Source organism: Triturus cristatus, chromosome 5_2 (assembly GCF_964204655.1).
Source record: "Triturus cristatus chromosome 5_2, aTriCri1.1, whole genome shotgun sequence".
In the NCBI taxonomy this organism is placed as follows: domain Eukaryota; kingdom Metazoa; phylum Chordata; class Amphibia; order Caudata; family Salamandridae; genus Triturus; species Triturus cristatus.
The window spans coordinates 63,906,814-63,928,511 of NC_140588.1; the positions used below are offsets into that span (position 1 = coordinate 63,906,814).

General features: G+C 41.8%; 1 protein-coding gene across 2 annotated transcripts in view; it reads left to right on the forward strand.

Annotated features, from left to right (window-relative positions):
• Positions 1–2,812: 2,812 nt before the first annotated feature.
• LOC146822665 (uncharacterized) overlaps positions 2,813–21,698 on the forward strand; it is a 550,662-nt gene continuing 531,776 nt past the window's right edge. Inside the window, exons 1-4 of one of the 2 annotated variants that reach the window (XM_085606858.1) lie at positions 2,813–2,905; positions 9,044–9,154; positions 10,163–10,246; positions 14,941–15,024. The gene's annotated coding sequence lies outside the window, so the exon portion shown is untranslated. The remainder of the gene's footprint in view (positions 2,906–9,043; positions 9,155–10,162; positions 10,247–14,940; positions 15,025–21,698) is intronic. The other variant, XM_085606859.1, reaches the window with a different exon arrangement.

Consider the following 21,698-nt stretch of genomic DNA (forward strand, 5'->3'; position numbering starts at 1 on the left):
CTACATAGAAAGTCAGCTTCTTACACTACTGAAATAGCATATTTTGAAGCAAAGCTTCATACTAAGGTTGTTGTTGATGCTAGCCCTGGCATATTGGGCACCATCCTTGCACAGCAGAGCAGACACCCAAATGCTCGATGACCTATTGCGGTGTATGGAAGCTGAAGTTTGTTCCAACCAGAACATACTTTTTTTAAATATATTTTCTTTTTATTGATGACAACATTAGCGTGGTACAATTGCAGTTGCAAAATACAATCAGTTCAATGCATTTACAGTGAAACATGTTCTAACAGTCTTATCTCTAGCATTCATTGCTGAGGAGACTACACCCACTTATCAAGTTATATTCTCTCTCTATACTCAAGGCTGAATACCGTGCAGCCTGTGGGGTTAACATAAATTCTCTCTATATTCATTCCATGTCCCCCATATCTTTAACCATTTTTTGGGGCAACCTCTTGACTCATATATGGTTCTTTCCATTACCCAAACTGAACATGCGTATTCACAACCTGAGAAAGAAAACTTAGCAGTGGTGTGGGCGTGTGAAAATTTCCACATATTCTTGTATGGAAAGCCTTCATGCTTGAGACCAATCATCAAGCTTTGTTGACTATCTTTGGCTATCCAGTAGCAAAAATGCCTCCTCGCATTGGACATTGGGATCTGCGATTGGAAGAGTATAACTACACCATAGAGCATTGTCCAGAGATAGATCAGAACCCTGCCTACCACTTCTCATGAGTGTCTTGAGGCACCCATTCCAAGACGGCTGATGCTTACATAAATTTCATAGTGAAATCAAGCATCCTAGCTGCCATTTCGTTGTGACAAATTGTCACTGCCATAACTCGAGATGAAAGACATATTACACATCAGTCTTGGTACCATCACCCTCGACCTCTTACCAGTGACAGTGAATATCAAAAGTTTAAGAATGTCAAAGATTACCCAGGAAGTATTATTATAAGAGGTGTGAAAATGTTCCTTCCAGAGAGTCTGCAACAAGAGATAGCCCATGAAGGACATCAGGGAATTGTTGCCACCGAATGAGCTCTCAGAGACCAAGTCTGGTTTCCACTTCTCAACGAGAGAGTTGAAAGAGAATGATTATAGGTTAACTGAATAAAAAAATCGAGATTTTATTAAAGACAGGTAGGCTAGCATTATGCATGAACTTTCATTCACTCCTTCTGAGCAGCAATACTATTAAAAGCTTTCAAGAAAAGAACTTTAAACATCGCAATAAGAAAATAGATTGTTCAGCCCCATATAATCTGAGTGTCCAAGATCTTCTTCCTCTTTTGTTCAATCTTCTTTATGAACATCTTGGTAGTAAACATCATACGGACTCTATTCTTTCCTAATTATCTGTAGAATGAAAAAAATCACAACATGAATCCAATCCATATATTTTGACAAGCAGAAACATCCTAACTACTAAATTATTCACAGTAGACTTAATCCAACAAAGTTTTGTATTTCCCTACCCTGATCTCTCTAAGGGAAGGGTGGGTGGATAATGCATTAATAAAATCTTGATTCTTAATTCAGTTAACCTATGAGAATACCTGTGAACATTTCCATGTATTCTTGTATGGGAAGCCCTTCATGCTTGTGACCAATCATCAAGCACTGTTGACTATCTTTGGCAATCCAGTAGCAAAAATGCCTCCTCGCATTAAACATTGGGATCTGCGATTGGAAGAGTATAACTACACCATCTTGGGTTTATCCTCATAAGGATAGTTTTCCTTCTTTCCGACAATATGCCAGCATTCGCATTGCCTAAAAAGCATAATGCCCTCTGGCACCAACCACGCATTAATGATAGATTCAGATCAAGATTCTTTAAATAGGCTTCCTCCACGGCATCCAATATTTTTGCCAAAGGCCCTAGGATGGCCAGAACCTTATCCTGACACTGTTTCAGAGAACGGTCTAACCCCTTCCGTGGGTATTTTCCCATCTTGAAGAGATATGTAATTAATTCTGGATCAATATTAGGTGTCATCGTAACTTTTTCCTCAATATTTGGTCTCGAGCACTCAGCTCTCAAAATATTTCTCTCCTCTATCTCTTTCGGGTTAAACATCACTCCACCAAAGGGATGAACCACTGTATCTTTTACTTTCTCTTTTACGTTCTCATTTTCTTCTCCTAATCCATCCTTATATTCTAAGTCTAAAATATATTCATCCAAATCATCATCACTCAATGCATCTCCCGATGCATTACCTCTCCTTCCAGTGTATAACTGGCCCTCCTGCGTATCGCTTCGGATACTCTTCTTTTTTGAGTAGCTTTAAACTCCACTCTGATCCCTGTTTGCTCCCAAATGTTTCTTTTTCGCGAAACATTTTCCTCCTGGACCTCTCTCATTCGCCTCTTCTTAAATTGAGAAATATTCTTCCTCTTCATTCAATTTCCTCTTTCCTAAAGCCTGTTTCACTGACTCCTGTATAGACTATTTAATTTCTTTATTTATTATTTCTCTTATCATCTTCTCCTGTTCCTCGTTTGACTTATCCATTTCTTTTAATAAATCTTTTCGATCTCCTCTCTTTTTAAAAAATGCTATTTTAAAACTCTATCAAATATTTCTATTCTCCTCCTAAAACTACCTATCTCAACTGTCCAAAATCTACCTAAACTGTCTCTCCCTAACCGCGATCCCACAACACTAGCGTTTCTCTGGGAACGAGCATCGAAGAGCTACTTCCCATTGAAACAAAAACTTGCGTCTAAAAACAAGCCCTACTCTCTTCAGAAAAAGACCTAATTGATGGCCAATCAGCATTCACGCCTCACACATGAACGTGTCCCCTCGCAGTCTTCTCCTCGGCCCCAGCTCTCTGCTCGAGCCTACTCGCATTACCGTTCAGCTAGAAATGATGACACGGTAAGCGTAAGCTTATTTATTTCAAATAAATCGCCCAAACTGATATTTCAGCGCGCGTGCGATTCCCTCGCAATCGCGCTCGCGCCCAATCTTATTAATTTAGATAAAACTCTCCAAATCCTAGCAAGGCTATTTTAAACTAAAACATATGCTATACTGAAAAAAATATATTAATTTGCTTGTTCGGTCGCGATTCCACTCGCGCTCGCACTTTTGGTCAAAATTAACCTCTAACCACTAATTTTTAATAAAAACTTAACCATATTAACTTTCTTTATTTTGTTTATTTACCATCATAAATAAATAACATTAATCATTTATTTTCACTTTCAAACTCAATCATATCCCTTTTATACTCAGTAAAACAGACGTACTACTCAAATATACAACCCATAAATTGGGTTTCAACAACATTCCTCATCAGTCAAAGCTTAATCTTCTTAAAATGCTATATCTAATATACATATCTAATATAAATCAATAAACAATACTTATCTGCTCAGAAGCAGCAAACAAAAGAGGAGGAAGATGTTGACCTCATGTTATTTATGGAGTTGAAAGTTCTTTTGGATTGAGATGTTTTTAAAAGATTCCATGAGCTTTTAAAGTTGTGCTGCTCAGAAGTGGGAAATAAATTGTCATTTTATGTCAAGACAGGAGCCTAGCATTATGCATTTTCAAGGCTTTTCAAAACACATTTTGAAACATGATCTACTGCCTTAAAATAGAACTTTCCAAATATTTCAGCAGATGACTAATCTGCTGCTTTTAAAATATCTTCCAACCGACCTCCCATCATGCAAACCTTACTTGCCATGGCTCCTCTGGCTGAATGAGCTATAAACTTAGACGTATCCGCGTCTGCTTCCTTCATAGCTGCTTTAACCCATCTTGCAATAGTAGCATTACCCACCACTCTAAAGGTTTCACACAAGAAATTAACAACTGATCAACCCATGCACCTCTCTTATCCATACTCTTTTAAACAAATCACCACACACAAATTAGGTGACTTGTCAAATCTTGGATAGAAAATAGAACAGACACTGTCTTAGTTCATTTACATATCTCAAAAACCATGCTCTCTGGTTGAAAAGACCTATGTGACACTTCCAAAGACTTAACATCTGAAACTCTTCAGAAAGAAATAAGGCAAAGCAAAATAGCCAACTACCAGGATATCTCGCTCACCTCCAAATATTTATTACTCGGCCAACTCTGAAATAACTGCAAAACCAAATCCACATCCCACAAAGTCTGATACTTTCCAATAGTAGGTCAGTTCAAACAAATTCCCTTCATTGCTCTGCATACATGGACTCTTTGCCTCAGAAATTCCTTAAACTAAAGAGTGTCCAGTTGCCAAAACAGACCTATAACAATTTACAGTTCTATATGACATTACTTTTTTTTAACATATCTGCTAAAAAATTCGCCACCTCTACATCATCTACCTCCACGGGATCTAAATCCCTTTCCACGCACCAACGTATCCACACCTTCCATACTCCTCTATACCTTTCCCTTGTTCCTGGAGTCCATGACTCATTGAGTAAACTCAAAGCAGATTCCAAAAGCCCTGAGATTCTTCCAGAACTCCTGATATCCTCCAAACTAGTAGGTTGAGAAAACTCAACTCCACCAAAGGATGCTCCTCTCTCTACGCTCAACAGCTGTTCTGTGAAAGACCTGATCAAATACGGCTCTTCCACCGCTAACTCCATCACTGCTTGAAACCAAGGTTACGTCTTCCAGAAAGGAGTTACTAGAACCAGCTAACATCTCTGCCTCCTCACCTGAACCAACATTCTCTAAATCATTGAGTACGGTGGAAAAGCATAGCCTCTTATTCCTCTCCAATCCTGCAAGAACACATCTATCGCTACTGCTCACGGATCCAGTCTGCAACTCACATAATTTGGCAAACAAATCTATCTCCAAAGGACAAAACGCTCTCATAATCTTGCTGAAAAACCTCCTTTCTCAACTTTCAATCGCTGTAATGTATCATGTCCCTGGAATTCCAATCCGCTACCACATTCTGCTTCCCGGGTAAATACTCTGCTTTCAGACCTATCTTGCGTTCCATACAAAATTCCCACATCTCTTTTGCTAACTCCGATAATCTCTTTGATCTGCTTCCTTCCAACTTGTTTATATATGTAACCGCTGTCACATTGTCCATTTTTAAAAGTACGGAGCTGTTCTTCAAATCTCTCCTGAAACTTTGTAAATTCAACAATCCTGCCTGCATCTCCAGACAATTTATATTTTCTTTTCTTTCCTTCATTGACCATATTCCACCTGTCTCCTGACCTAAACATGTGTGAGGGTGTTCCTGGATGTGAACCAAAGCAACAGAACTTCCTCGGGAGCGATGACCTGATCCTCAAACTTTCAGAAAACAACTCCTGGAGAAGGACAGAAAACCTCCTCCCAAGATGTTGTCCACCAAAAGTGAGGGGAATAACCAATGAGTGACCACCACTCTTCCCATGAGGTTGTATCAGGTAGCGTTGGTTGTGGCTCAGTAGATTGCTAGAACAAAAAGTACAGACTAGGTTTACAACTTGTTCAATAGGATTGCACACAGAGCCTATAACATTAATGCATGTCCACATATCACATGTAGTTCACTTACCGATAGAGTGTCTCAGTGTGGTTCAAATGTGTCTCATCCAGAGAAGGTAGTACAGGCCATAAAAACTTCTCTTGAGGTCTTGTACGTAGGAATAGAAGTGCACCTAATGAGAGGCCTACTAGGAGGGGGGCGAGGAAGGACTCACTCACAATCGCAATCATACAAGGTCACAATATTAAATCAAGGGGGAATACTAATGAGCATGACAGAGTACAGGGTATAGCTCCTGGGACAAAGGAATATAAAAAACGTGTCGTGTTGGCTGGCTCTGGGGGGTTAATGTAGTGAGCGGAGGAACCACGAACACTTTTATTTACAATGAGGCCAATGAGGTATGCCGTGCTGGCCGGCTCTTAGGGAAGTGTGAGGAGCGGAGCAGCCACGGACATGCCCTGGAATGTAGCAATAAAGATGTGCTGTGCTGGCCGGCTCTTAGGGAATTGAGGGGAGCGGAGCAGCCACGGACACACTTCGAAAATATGAAGAAAGGTGTTCAGCGCTGGCCGGCTCCAGAACAGAGAAGGGAGCGGAGCAGCAACGACGCTCACCCTAAAAAGATGACGCGCCGCGCTGGCTGGCTCCGGGTTAGTGAAGGGAGCGGAGCAGCAACGAACGCTCACCTTAAAAAGAGGATGTGCCGAGCTGGCCGGCTCCGGGTTAGTGAAAGGAGGCAGCGGAACAAGTGTACAGAGTTGGCCGGCACTGAGGTTAGGGAGGAGAGTGGAGCAGCCACAAACGCTCGCTCTGAAAGGATGACGCGCTGCGCTGGCCGGCTCCGGGGAAGGGAAGGAGCGGAGCAGCGCTGGACACGTAACCAGGGTGCCAAAGGTAAATGATACCGTAGTGGAGGAGGTTCAAGGCGGGAAAAAACCGCAGATCTTGAATTCAAAGCTTGTCTCTAGGAATGGGGACGTGGTCACCAGTCAAAAACAGGATCAGTAAGCCAAGCGCTGATTTGTGAGTGAGACGACCTCTTATGGAAGGCAGGGGACGTTTCTAAAGTGCCTCGTTCTATTGCTACTTAGGGGTCATCTCAAAAGTATGTTCTTCATGAACGAGCATGGAGGTGGATCATGCATTAAGGTTTCAACTCTCTTACTCGTTATGCTTTGCTAAAAAGGGAATCCTAACGACATGATGCTCCACATCCATGATCGCTCGCATCAGTCTCCAACACAAACTCTGGCTTTATTCCCAAAAATGCGCGACCATTCCAGGCTTCTAAATTCTCCTTCCACCACACAAATTCTACTCACTTCTCTGTTCAGACAAACCATATCTCTGTACCACAGACCCTATGCTAAGCCGTGAGTTCACAATTGCTGAAGGAACCTGTAATGCAATGGACCCGGAAATGCCGCCTGAATTGATGATGATAAATGGCCTATCACTCGAGCCAACTCCCTCAACTTCCCCAAATCCTTCTTTTTACATAGAATTCACCTCTTGCTTGATCTTCTTCACTTTCTTTTCTGGCAATCATAAACAACTGGTCAGAGTGTCTACCACAAAGCCCAGAAACTCCAACGTCCGTGAAGGTAACATTATAGATTGGTCCACATTTATCACAGATCCCAGATTCTGCAATAAACCTACTACCACGTCCAATTCCTCCTGTAATTCCTTCATATCCTGATTTATTGTCAATATATCGTAAATGTAGGCTATCATTCCTATCCCTCTTTCTCTTAAATAACCTACCACTGGTCGCATCACCTTTGTGAAACACCAAGGGGTTGCTGGCAATCCGAACAGGAGACTCTGGAACTGATAAAACTGCCCCTTCCATCTGAGCTCTGAGGACGTCTGACTCTTCCTGGCCACGGGAATCATAAAATAAACATCTTTCAGATCTATTTTCACCATCCAGTCTAGATCCGGAAGTAAATCCCTCAACAAATGAATTCCTTCCATTTTGAAATATCGATACTTCACATATCAATTCAAATTCTGTAAGTTTATCACCAACCTCCATCCTTTGTCCTTCTTTTCTGCTAGAAATAACGTACTCACAAATCTCTTTCCCTCTTCCCTCACTTTCAGAATGGCATTCTTCTCTAACATCTGCCTCGCCTCTTCTTGAACTACATTCTCCAACTCTCTTTGAAATACCAGTCATTTGCTTCTGTCGATTGGTATGGTTCTTTCTCGAATTCTACTCGATAATCCTCTATGGCTTGCAACACCCATGCATCTGTCATTGTTGATTCCTATTGTTTACTGAAAAACGTCAACCATCCTCCCACACCTAATGGGATACAACCAGAAAAAACCTTTGTACTCACCTTGTCCTTGACCCTCACTAGGGGCATGTTCCCTTCCACTGCCATCTCTTCTTCCCTGGTTTCTGCTCCTCTGAGGCTGGAACTGTCTACCTCCAGGGTGTCCTTTATATGTTCCATATCCTTGATCTGATGAATTATGAAATTGGGCTCTAAAACCTGCCTGGCCAGTAGGGTGCCCTCTCCTACCAGCCCTTCCATAAAAACTATTATTTGCAAAAACTCTGCACATTAAATATTGCGCTTTATCCAAGCTTGTGAAGGTCTTCACATACTTGGCCAATGACCTAACCGGACCTTCTCCAAATAGCAAACCCTTTGCATCCTCTGAAGACTCTCTCTCTCTTTGCCAACTCACTTAACTTCGGGTTTATCCTCGTGAGCAATGTCTTATGCCTTTCCGCCAACAATCTCGCATTGCCATTGTTTATAAAACAAATTGCCCTAGGGCACCATCATCTCAAAAGCATTAAATCCACATCTGAGCCCCTAAAAGCCCTCTTCAACAATCAAACATCCTCGCCAAGGGCCCCAGGATACCTAAGAGCTTATCCTGGCAGATTTTGAGAGATTTCTCCAATCCCTTCCTGGGATCATTCCCTATTTTAAACATGTACGTAATCAGGTCAGAGTCTAAGTTCAGTGCTGTGTCACCTTTTCCTCAATGACAGGTCTAGAACATTCAGCCCACATTATATTGCGCTCGTCCTTCTCTAAAGTCTTAGGCAATCTTGCCTTAATGTATAGGGAGACATGGTCCATAGGCCAGCAGTCTTTTCCCCAGGGATGTCTTATCTCCCAAGGGTCAAACAATTTTTCCCCAAATGGACCTACCACTGTAGATATTTCCTTACTCCTAGACCTGACATCCACATTACTCTCTTCATCTTCTAAACCATCTTTAAACTCCAAATCTAGTATATATACATCCAGATCCTCCTTTGATCCGTCCCTTTGCATCTCAAAGTCATGTTTTCAGTCGGGTATGAAAGAGTTGACATAAAGACTGGGGGAGCCCTATGCGCGCTCCTCTCTACAAAGTGTTTGCAAAGTCCGGTGCAAGCCCTATGGGCGCTTCTGTCCCCAAAGTGTTCATAGTTTATGTTGGAAAAGTCTGTGATGGTGACTCCTTTGGTGGTGGTGGTGGTGGTAGTGATAAGTCCAATCAAATGTTCAAGCAGTATATCCATGACCCTTTTCCTTCAACCTTGACAGCTGTAGGAGTTGAAAAGATTATTTTGAACGGCTGTTCAAACTTGATATCTCTCCACCTGCAATGGAAGTTGTGGATCAGGATTTGGTTGACGGTCTGCGGGATGATGTGGGGTAAGTCAATGGAGGTGTGCACCCCCTTTCTTTGGGTAACCTGTTTAGCGAGGTATCTGCAAGCTTTGATCAATTCAGATATATATATATATCTATATACACATTTCATTACCTAGGGCATTAGAGCTGAACTCTGCTTTTAGTTTGATTCTGATCTTAGGTATTGCTGTCTGAATTGACCTACCTGTGACTAGCTTATGGGGGTTCAAGTGGTGGTCTCTGCTTGTCAGGTATACCAAGCACTCTTACCTGCAGTCTCCAAACTCTTACCTGTAAGGTGCTTGGTGGTGTTTTGCAGAGACGCTATGGGCCAAACTCCCTATAACTCTATTCAGTAACCAAAGATTTTACAATACACTCTTTAGGTTGACTATAGGATTTGAGGGAGGAGGGCCGGAATCGACGCTAATGAAGTTCCTGTAGTCGACCTGCGAGACAACAAGAAGATTCCTTAGCTAAAGTATTCTGCACATTAATATTCTAAAAGCACAAACTTTTAGTTTTTATTCTGAGTGGTGTTGTGTACTTTCTTTTAACTAAGTTCCTACCTGCGATTCTACTGGGTAAGGCTTCGCGTCCAGGAAGTTGTTGTGAGGTGATGGGAGTCCGATGTTCTTCCCCTGTTTTCAGTTAGACGTGTATACATCAAGCAGTGAGATGTGGGATTTCTGCGAGCAAACAATATTATCACAATTACCAATCTGCACAATAAACAAGTGAATCTACCACTCTCTTCTAGTTTTTATACTATCACCTTGTTTACCTTACTGTGCAACCTTCCTGTTCTTTCGTTGTTTTCAATATGCGTCTACTAAATTAGAAAAGATAAAACATTGCAAAATATATATTCCTGAAGCTTTTATAACATTGTTGGCAAAACCTCAAGTTCTGATTCCTTTGTTTCTTTAAGATTCTAAGTGTGTCCAAAAATTAGTAAAAAGTCTTTCTTGCGATGGGCGCCAGAAGTATTAGTAAGATTAATTCACTTAGCTTTTCCTTTTCTTTCAGGTTGCAGCACGCTGAGAAATGGAAGATTCAGGAGGCAGGAGTGAAGATTTGAAGTCTCGAAGAGCTGGAGCGCTTCAAAAGAAGGTGAGTGCAGAGCAAGTTCAGCGCGATGTTTCCCGACGCTGGAACGGAAGGCTAAGCACCTTCCAGAAGTCTGGGTGTAGCTTAAGTACTCCAGCCACACCCAGAGACGTCCGTCGACAGGAGCGCAGGAGCGTGTGAGCGTGCTCACGCACGTTGATGAGCAACTCGAAGGAAACTGAATTCAAGAGTTTCCTGCTCTTGCGCCGTGTTCTATTTACACAGACGCGAGGCAGGCTGATAGAATACAGCGCTTGTCAAACTAATGCGAGTGTTTCTTTATTCCTTTCCTGACATCCGCGATGCGAGTGGAGCCCCAGCATAAAGCAAAACTGTATATAAACAAACATTGGTAAAATCAAGTGACAATAACAGCAATAACCTCTACTGTTGCACAATCACAATCTCTAGTAAATAGCACATATATCTTTGGAGTGCAGGATGCACGGGATAGGGGTGGGTTTTTTATTGGGAATAAGTTGTGGATTCATGACAGTATGTTGTGGATTCATGACAGTACCCCCCTCGTAGAATCCCCCCTAAAACTCCGGGAATAGGTTTTGGTTTCTCAGGATACCGAGCATGAAATCGTTTCAACACCTTAGGAGCGTTTTGTAAATTGGCTAGAGGTTCCCAAGAACGTTCCTCTGGACCGTATCCTTTCCAGTCTACAAGATAAAACAATGTGTTCTTAATGCGTTTAGAATCTAGAACTGCTTTTACTTCAAACTCTGGAACTCCTTCTACTTCAATGGCTGATGGTCCTGCCGTGAGTCTAGTGTTGGAATTAAATGGTTTTACTAAGGAAACGCGAAAGACTGGATGAAACTGAAATCTAGATGGAAGAGACAATTTTACACTGACAGGATTGATAATCTTTTCTATTTCAAAAGGACCAATAAAACGAGGACGAAAAGCTTTATGACTTTTAATTCTTAAGTTTTTGGTAGATAACCAAACCTTGTCTCCCACTGTATAAGAAGAAGTTTCCGACCTATGTTTATCAGCAAACCTTTTCTGAGATTCTTTTGCTTGTGCTAGGTATACCTGAGCTTGTTGTTGAATTGTTACCAATTGAGTTACAAAGTCTGTGACAGACGGGATTTCACTTCTTACCTTTTTTAAGTCCATGGTATATTTGGGATGGAAACCATGATTACAAAAAAAAGGAGACATCCCTGTAGCAGAATGTTCTGAATTATTGTACGCAAATTCCATAGCTCATAAAATATCTGACCATTCCTGGTCACAGGTAGTTAACATACATCTTAGAAATTGTTCAATGGTTTGATTCGTGCGTTCAGTTAAACCATCAGTTTGAGGATGGTAACTGGACGAAGTACGCACTTCCATGTTCAAAGATTTTCCTAAATGTCGCCAAAAGTGTGAAATGAATTGTGGCCCTCTGTCCGAAAGCACAATAGGTGGTATTCCATGTAACTTCACTATTTCTTTGGCAAAAATATTAGCTAACTCAAATTCAGAAGGGAGTTTCTTAAGTGGGATGAAATGAGCTTCTCATCCCTGAAGGACTAAGGATATAGCCTAAAAAATCTACAGTAGTTACATGGAACATGCTTTTTTCCAATTTTACAAATAAGGAATTGTCTAAAAGCTGTTGAAGAATGGCTCTTACCTGTTTTACATGATCAGATTTGTTCTTTGAATAAATGAGTATGTCGTCTCTATAAACAACACAACATATGTCCAAAAAGTCCCTTAACACCTCATTTATAAAAAACTGAAACGCTGCAGGGGCATTACAGAGTCGGAAGGGCATGACCTGGTATTCATATAAACCAAATTTGGTACGGAAGGCCGTCTTCCATTCATCGCCCTCTCGGACTCTTACCAAGTGATATGCACCCCGTAGATCTAGTTTTGTATAAATGGTAGCATCTTTAATTTGATCAAGTAATGTTGGTATCAATGGTAAGGGATACCTATTCTTCACTGTCACATTATTGATGGCTCTATAGTCGATGCACGTACGTAACTCTCCCCCTTTTTTAGGAATAAAAAAGAGAGGAGATGAGACTGGGGACTTTGAATGCCGTATAAAACCGTTCTTTAAATATTCATCAAGATATTCTCGTAGATGCTCATTCTCCTTTTCTGTTAATGCGTAAATGCGACTACATGGTAGGGTCGCACCAGGTACCAAATCTATTTGACAATCATAATCCCTATGGGGCGGCAAGGTGTTGGCCTTTTTTTTGTCAAACACATCTATCAGATCGTTATATTTTTCTGGAACTCCATCAATGAGTAGAATACTTTTTGATTCCTTTGGAAAATCATAACCCTGAATTAGGAGTTCAGTGTCAGAATGATTTTGTAAACAAGTAGTGTGACAGAAGTCAGATTTAAACAATATCGTACGATGTGTCCAATCTATGTAGGGATTATGAAGCACTAACCATGGTATGCCTAAAATTAACCGAAACTGAGGAGCATCAATTATATCGAAACTGATATTCTCAATGTGTTTAGAGGCACATGTCATAGTTAACAACTCAGTATGGTATTGAATAGGGCCAGAGGTTAATTCTTTCCCGTCAACGGCTCGTACTATCTCAGGCGTCTCTTTTATGATTTTCCTCAATCCCAATTCAGAAAACAACTGAGTGTCCACGAAATTACCTGTAGCCCCAGAATCAATCAGTGCATCTATTGACCAAGTTTTAGTTTTATCTCTTTGGGACTGTAAGAAAACTTTTATACTAAGATGACAATGCGAAGTAACTGGATTTGTAGAGGCCAAACTAGTTTGAACACTCGATAAAATGACCTCGCTATCTATCGAGTTTTTTAGTTTTCCGACTGCTGTGTAGCCACAACCTCTGTAGCTTTTGTTTTAGGCCTATTAGGTCGAGTTGGGCATTCTTTTACAAAATGTCCCTTCTTTCCACAATAAAGACATTGGTTTAGTTTGCGGCGCTTCTCTTTCTCTTCGGTAGTTAAAGGCACTCTAATGGTTCCAATTTGCATTGGTTCCACCAAATCTAATTTAGCAGATGACTCATTTTTGGTGATAGGTCTGTCTTTAAATGAAAACATCCTATGATCTAATTTCCCCCTCTCACCCTTTCTCTCAGAAATGCGATGATTCAATTTTACAACCAAATCTATGAATTCTTCGCTATCGGTAGGGGGGTCCAGGAGCTGAGTGACCATATCCTTTAGGTCGTCTTTCAAACCTCGATAAAATAAGGATACTCGTTTCTCCTCTGGCCACTCTGCTTCGATTACCAGTCTATTAAATGTTGATATATAGTGTAGAAGGTCTGACGATCCCTGTTTTAAATGTAATAGTTCATGATCTGCCGATTGCACAAACACATGTTTTGCAAATAATGTTTTCATAGTGTTTTTAAATTGTCGTAGATCATACAAAATCGGATCGTTTCTTTCTACATAAGGTACAGACCATAAAGCTGCATCCCCTCCTAGGTAAGATAAAATAAAAGCAACTTTAGACGAATCACCTGGAAAAGCAGTGGGTTTTGCTACAAAATGCAAATGACACTGATTTAAAAATATGGTAAATTTGTTACAATCTCCATGAAATCTTTCTGGGGGTGCCAGAGGAACTGAGACCGGAGTAACTACTTGAATTTGAGTAGGCATTGTAGACTGTGCAGTGGACGTCCCACTAAATGTGGTTTGCAAGGTTGGTTGAAAAGTAGGTGGCTTTAACAATGGTTTTTTCACGGAAGGAAAAGACCATTGAGACGCACTAGAGGATTGCACTTGGGATTGTAGCGCCGAAATATCTCTACGCAGTTCTGCGTTTTCGGATTTAATATCTGCTAACATAGTAGCTATGTCCTGCAAGGATACCTGCGAGGCTTGATCCATAGCGTCTGGGCGAAACAGATTATGTGGGCTTAGCCTTCTGTCAGGTATACCAAGCACTCTTACCTGCAGTCTCCAAACTCTTACCTGTAAGGTGCTTGGTTGTGTTTCGCAGAGACGCTATGGGCCAAACTCCCTATAACTCTATTCAGTAACCAAAGATTTTACAATACACTCTTTAGGTTGACTATAGGATTTGAGGGAGAAGGGCCGGAATCGACGCTAATGAAGTTCCTGTAGTCGACCTGCGAGACAACAAGAAGATTCCTTAGCTAAAGTATTCTGCACATTCATTTTCTAAAAGCACAAACTTTTAGTTTTTATTCTGAGTGGTGTTGTGTACTTTCTTGTAACTAAGTTCCTACCTGCGATTTTACAGCGTAAGGCTTCGCGTCCAGGAAGTTGTTGCGAGGTGATGGGAGTCCGATGTTCTTCCCCTGTTTTCAGTTAGACGTGTATACATCAAGCAGTGAGATGTGGGATTTCTGCGAGCAAACTATATTATCACAATTACCAATCTGCACAATAAACTAGTGAATCTACCACTCTCTTCTAGTTTTTATACTATCACCTTGTTTACCTTACTGTACAACCTTCCTGTTCTTTCGTTGTTTTCAATATGCGTCTACTAAATTAGAAAAGATAAAACATTGCAAAATATACATTCCTGAAGCTTTTATAACATTGTTGGCAAAACCTCAAGTTCTGATTCCTTTGTTTCTTTAAGATTCTAAGTGTGTCCAAAAATTAGTAAAGTTCTTTTACTAAAAAGTATTTCTTGCGATGGGCGCCAGAAGTATTAGTAAGATTAATTCACTTAGCTTTTCCTTTTCTTTCAGGTTGCAGCACGCTGAGAAATGGAAGATTCAGGAGGCAGGAGTGAAGATTTGAAGTCTCGAAGAGCTGGAGCGCTTCAAAAGAAGGTGAGTGCAGAGCAAGTTCAGCGCGATGTTTCCCGATGCTGGAACGGAAGGCTAAGCACCTTACAGAAGTCTGGGTGTGGCTTAAGTACTCCAGCCACACCCAGAGACGTCCGTCGACAGGAGCGCGTGAGCGTGCTCACGCACCTTGATGAGCAACGCGAAGGAAACCGAATTCAAGAGTTTCCTGCTCTTGCGCCGTGTTCTATTTACACAGACGCGAGGCAGGCTGATAGAATACAGCGCTTGTTAAACTAATGCGAGTGTTTCTTTATTCCTTTCCTGACATCCGCGATGCGAGCGGAGCCCCAGCATAAAGCAAAACTGTATATAAACAAACATTGGTAAAATCAAGTGACAATAACAGCAATAACCTCTACTGTTGAACAATCACAATCTCTAGTAAATAGCACATATATCTTTGGAGTGCAGGATGCATGGGATAGGGGTGGGTTTTTTATTGGGAATAAGTTGTGGATTCATGACAGTATGTTGTGGATTCATGACACTGCTTGAGGTGTTCCTTGGAGAGACCAGCGCTAGGGGCAAGCAATGCAGCCATTTCTTACCCATGGTGGCGCACAGTTTGCTGCAGGCCATTGAGGCACTACACTATGCTATTGCTTAGGGGGTGGTATGCTGAGACCAGCTTGTGGGTTAGGCCCTTCAGGGTACAGATGTTTTTGAATATTTTGTTTACAAAATGTTACCTGTTGTCTGATCGTATGACCTCTCGTATCCCCCACCTGGGAATAACTTCTCAAACCAGAAAGGTAGTTGCGGATTTAGCTTTGCAGTGTGTGCAGGGGCCAACTTCAATCCACCTAGAGAAGGGGCAGACCACCATGATTAGATATCGGTACGTGGCACATCTGTAAATCATGCCAATGAAATCTATGTTTAGTGCCTGGTATGACCCAGGAGGTCTCGGGGTAGATGAGGTTATGATCTTTAGTGTGGGTTTAGGTGAGTACAGCTGACATCCTGTGCACTCGTTTCGTTTCGTTTCAAAAACTTTATTCGATTCAAAACAAAAGAATCATAAAAGTCAAACAATTTCATTTACAAGCATTATTTCAAGTTCATTTTTAAAAGACAATCTTACAATTATAACACTAAACTAATAAAATTCATTAGCTAATATAATCACAGATGAAGACCCCATAGCTTTTACTTTCGATCAAATTAAATGATTTCATAGATTCTTTGTACCAGGGCATACATTGGAGGGCAGGTGAAGTAAAGAAAATCACGATACAACAATATACAATATACATGATCAAAGGGTCAGCTTCTTGGGGCCAGATTTAGCCATACCGTTTTCTAATCAAAAGTGACACCCGTATAAAATTTAACATTGCACAGCAGACACCAGGTGAAAACAGAGATAATAGATAATCATAACCCTCTTTATAATGGCATGGTTGCTTTTCCTTAAGGATCGGCTTAATAAACCTGATTCTCGGGTCCTTATATAGGGAACAGAAAAGAACAATATGCATCGTGCTTTGGCTATCTTTGTTATTACAAGGACAGGGGGGCAGTCTCTCACACCAACCCCCCTGTTTAGGAAACGCAAAAAGGAAGTGCAAGATGTGTAGCCTAAACCTTGTCAAGTAGAATCGCCATTGCACATGGTTTGTGAAGGTTAAATAAAACTGGTGCTGCAAAGTAGCCTTAGGAACATAAGGGCTAACCAGGGAATTCACAAACGGTGATTTCTAATAATTTGTTTTAATTACAGCTTTGATATCTCCCTGTATATTTTCGGGGTTGTCAAAAATGTCACCCAAGCCTATTTTATGGAGCATTTCATTTACATAAGATAGCCAGGGGATCTGTTTCATGTTTGCCAATTTTAAACAATCCCGGAGGATATCTCTGGTGAGCTGTAAGTCCTCTGATAGCCATATTTTGCCCCATAACAGTAAAGGGGAAAGGCGAAAGGTGTCACTCACGTAGCTTAGACCTATTTCGTTGTGGGCCAATCTGTTTGAGGAGCCTGGTGGAATAGCCAATACACGCTTTAAAAATTTGTTCTCCATGATCTGTATCGTGTCAGGGCTTTCAGTCCCCCAAACCCCTGCCCCATAAGTAGCAACCGACAAACATTTAGCTTTATACAAGGTTTTTAGATGTATAACAGGTTTTTGTCCTAGTTTGCCACAGAAACGAAACAGACCCTCTATAGAGCGACTAGCACTTTGAACTCGAGTCTGCATTAACGGGGCCCAGCTTAGTTTGTTGTTGAAGAGGTTTCCCAAATAATTAAAGTTTTCAACCTTTTCAATGGTGGAATTATTGACTACAAACTTTCTGGTTTTGGTACCCTTTGGGCCACAGACCATAGCAAAGGATTTGGCAAAGTTTACCTTGAGGTCTAGGTCCAACATGAATTTGTGGAAGGCATCAAGACAGTGCTGCATACTGTTTCCTGTGAGTGTCATAAGTACCGTGTCGTCGGCGTAAGAAAGCATTGGAATGCTCCTGCCGTTGACCTTTGGAAAATCATGACAGTGGTCCAACAGGTATTTTTCCAGACCATTGGTGTACACAAGAAACAAAAAAGGAGCTAATATGCATCCTTGTCGAACACCCTCAGTTGAGAGGATAGACTTAGTTTTCTCTCCCCCTGGCCCAAACCTTATAGCTACAGTAGTGGATTCATGAAGTCTACGGAGCAAGGTGACCAAGGGTTCCTCGAAACCCATGACCTCCATCATTTGCCACAACTTGCTCCGACACACAGTGTCGAATGCACTTGAAAGGTCCATGAAGGCAAGGTGGATGGAGGATTTCCTTGCCTTCATGTATTTCCCTATGATCAGGGCCAGGTTCAGGCACTGTTCGACAGTACCTTTACCTTTTCTGAACCCATATTGGGAATTCACAATAAGGCCCACCGAATCTGCCCATGTTTCTAGTCTGGCTAAAATGACCCTACCCAATATCTTACACGATGCATCGATTAATGAAATTGGGCGATAGCATCGGGGGTCTGATCTATCGCCCTTCTTAAAAATTGGCACCACTACTGCCCCCTTCCATGATGCCGGAATACGGCTAATGACAACTGCTCTAAAAACATTTAACAACAGGGGGGCCCAAACCTTAACATTGTGTTTAAAAAAGTCCAAAGGCACTAGATCAGGGCCGGGTGCTTTTAATGGTATGCCTTTCGACAGAGCATCTTCCACTTCTTGTAAGGTGAGCGATGAGCTCAAGGAGAAAGAAGATTGAGAGACCACCGATTCCCTTGCGTCTCCTAGTGATGGTTCATTGGATAAAGTACCATGTGGGTTAAAAATGTTCCCAAAATGTGATTCCCATGTTTCGCATGCAATCTGCATCACAATGTTATCCTTGCCATTACTTGTAAAAAGGGGGCGATTGATAACTTCCCAGAAAAGCCTGCTGTCCTTCAATTCCGAGGCCTTTTCTAGATCTTCCCAGGCTTGGTTTTTTAAGTCCAACTTCCTTATTCTTATGGCTTCTTTATAGGCCAGTCTAGATGCTCTAACCAGTTCTATGTCCCTAGGTTTTTGTATTAATGCCGCTTTCAAGGATCTGTGTGTTGCCGAGCATGCGGCATCAAACCATCTGGGACCTAGCATTTTGCTTTTACCAATTGGTTTTGTGAGGCGTTCGGCTACATGCCCACATAGAGATTCAAACTTCCCTATGACCTTTTCAGGGGTAGTTGTAGGTGTTAGACATGCCTCATACTCAGAGCTATATCCATTTAGGATCTCTGCCTCAAGGCCTGCCGCGTCTATTTTGCCCCATTTAAGTGTGATACCTTGGTTCCTACTATACTTTACAGGTTGCTCCCAAACAGAATGTTTGGGTTTAACGGGACAAAGCAGGGATAAGTTTAGAGGGATGTGGTCACTGGCAGCATTAGCAATTACTTCCAACTTATCAACATGATGAAAGTGCCCACTAGAGACAATTACAAAGTCAATAAAACTCATCATACCTCTACTTCCCTGAAACGTCGGTATTGGAGCAGAATTTGGACCAACCCAGGGCTCCACTATGCATAGATCATTTAGAATAATGATGTTGTTTAAGGCGTCCCCCTGGGGTGTATGTTTGAAGTGTAACAGGGGTTGATCATGGGAGTCTGTCAAGCCACACACCTTCGAGTCCCCATAGGTGCATAATGAACAGTTGAAATCTCCCACCCAGATGACAAATAGTAGGGGTTGCTCGTGGCGTGCCCTGGCTATGGCCTCCTCCAATTTCAACATTACGCTTGTCTCATTGTTGTCAAAGATGTTGTAATACCAGTTAATCAACAACAATGGTTCAGGAAACAAATTAACCAACATTAGCACTTGAAACCATGGGGAGTCAACTATCATAGAAGTTACAAGTTTGCATAGTTTTAAAGAGGTTGCTGTCATTAGGCCACCTTTTGCCCTACCCGCTTGTGAAGGTATCGCTAGGGTATTAAAGGCTTGGAAGCCCTCGATGTTCTGAGTGGATCGGCTCCATGTTTCCTGGAGGCACAGGATGTCACAGTCACCCACAAAGTCTAACCATGCCTCATCCTCCAATCTTGAGGCGAGCCCAGCAATGTTCCAAGAAATAAGGCGCATCCTTACTTCGCTTTGGTTCTTTCTGACTGGTTCAGGTAATACTTCCGGATTATGCCTTAAGATGATTGGACTTGGTTCGCTTTCTTTAGTAAGGCCAGCCTCAGGGACTTGGGGGTTAGAAGTACGATCGTCACCAACGGAAACATTCTCCCGTGAGTTATCATCACAGCTTTCTCCCTTCTCCCTCTGGCTGGGCTCTCCTGTTATCAGAGTATTAGTATTGCCAGGAGAACTTAGTGATGGTCAATCTATCTCTTCCATGCCCGCAAGTGCATCAAAGCGGTTTCTTAGGGGGATATTACTTGGAAACCATCCTAGGTAGTCTTCCCCCTGGAATCTTGGTCTTAGTTCATTATACCAGGTTTGCGAAGAGTTGTTATTGTTATAAATTGATCCCCTAAAGAAACCATCACTCTGTTGTGGAGGACCCCAGTTGTTTTGGTTTGGCCATACGGCTCTATTTCTCCGGGCCCACCCAGGGTGTGTTTCACTGTTAGATGTCTGCCCAGTGTTTTTGTAAAGCAAAGTCGGGGGAACAAAATTCAAATTTGGATAGAAATATTCTAGACCTATACATTGAATATCCCCAGCTCTAGCAAATCTTGGTTTACAGCAGATGATATTTTTTACCCAGGTGTCGTTGAAGTTGATCAGGATACAGTCCCCCTCTAGGTCCTTCTCACTTGGGCCCACCCAGGGAACTCTGCGTACACTAAGTATTTTTGTTTTAGAATCAGGAGGGAGAGGTCTGTTATTATTGAGCCAGTATATTACTTTGTTTTTTAACTCCTGGTTTGATTCCGTTTTATTAGACAAAACTGGGGGTACTCCTGTGAGTATTACCATAAAAGGAGCTGAGTCTGGGGGCAAGTTTACAGGTGGTGATTTCCTTTTATGTGCTCTCTCGTTGTCATTGTTTGCTGCAGGCCCCTGCAAAGATGTTTGTTTTGGCCCTTGGGTAGTTCCCTGTTTAGAAGCAGTAACTTCTGGTGTTAGTACTGTACTACCCATATTTTGACTAGGGGGCCCCACAGTGCCTGCCACTGCAAGTTTAGTACGAGCTAATGGAACAGGTTTTGTTCGTGCTAAGGGGACCGGTGCTGCCTTGGGGTCACCAGTTATAAGTGTTTTAGGTGTTTTACTGGCATTTTTATTCTCTCCCCCTTTTTTTGAATTACTATTATTGGCGTTACTGTTTTTATTATTGTTATTAGTACCCCCCACCTCGAATGATTTATTTTTAGTTACTAGAGTTTCAAGGGAGTTGGTGTTAAGAGAGACAAGGTGTTCCAATTGGTCTAATTTTAGATTAACAATTTAAATTTTCTCTAGAACAGGCAGCAAGAGCATCTGAACCGATTTCTCAATTTCCCCCAAAAGTCGGTCATTGTTATTGGTGTTAAAAGAGAAAATTTTCTGTCCCGCGTCAACTGGGTGGGTGCCCTTTTGTTTAGTTGGATTTGTCAGAACTTTGGGTGGTGCTGGCTTCGCTGACTTGGATCTGGTTCCTTTTCTATGGTTTCCCCCTCTTTTACGTTTGTTCGCATTGTTTGGTTCCCGCTCACAGACTACTACATGATCTTGTATGTGGATGGGCCCATTATTGCTCAAATTGCCGTCTAAGGCGTTATCCCCCGTAATACCTGATGAAATAGGTATAGGAGTGAGTGTGGGTGCTTCAGCTTGGGAGTCCCCTGGGTCTGCTATCGTGATTGTCTGGGAGTCAGAGAGTGCCACTAGATTTGGACTAGCCTCTAGGTTGCTATCTGCACTATCTGCACTTTTCTCGGGAGTGGGTGCCTTATTGGGGGTAATTTTAAAGGCAATATCTCCCAAGGATGAGCGTTTGCCTGTTATTAGATCTAGGGACAAACGCTTTTCGGTAAGGGCGATTTCTTTTTCTAAGATCACAGTTGCCCGAGTTATAAAATCGTCTAAAGTTCCAGTTGCTTTCCCATTGTTCGTTTTTACGGTAACCTGTCTACCCTTCCCTGAGCGCAAGGACATCATGTGGGTTCTAGGAAACAACTAAATATATAGTGCTATAACTTACAACCAAACAGTTTAAAGTAA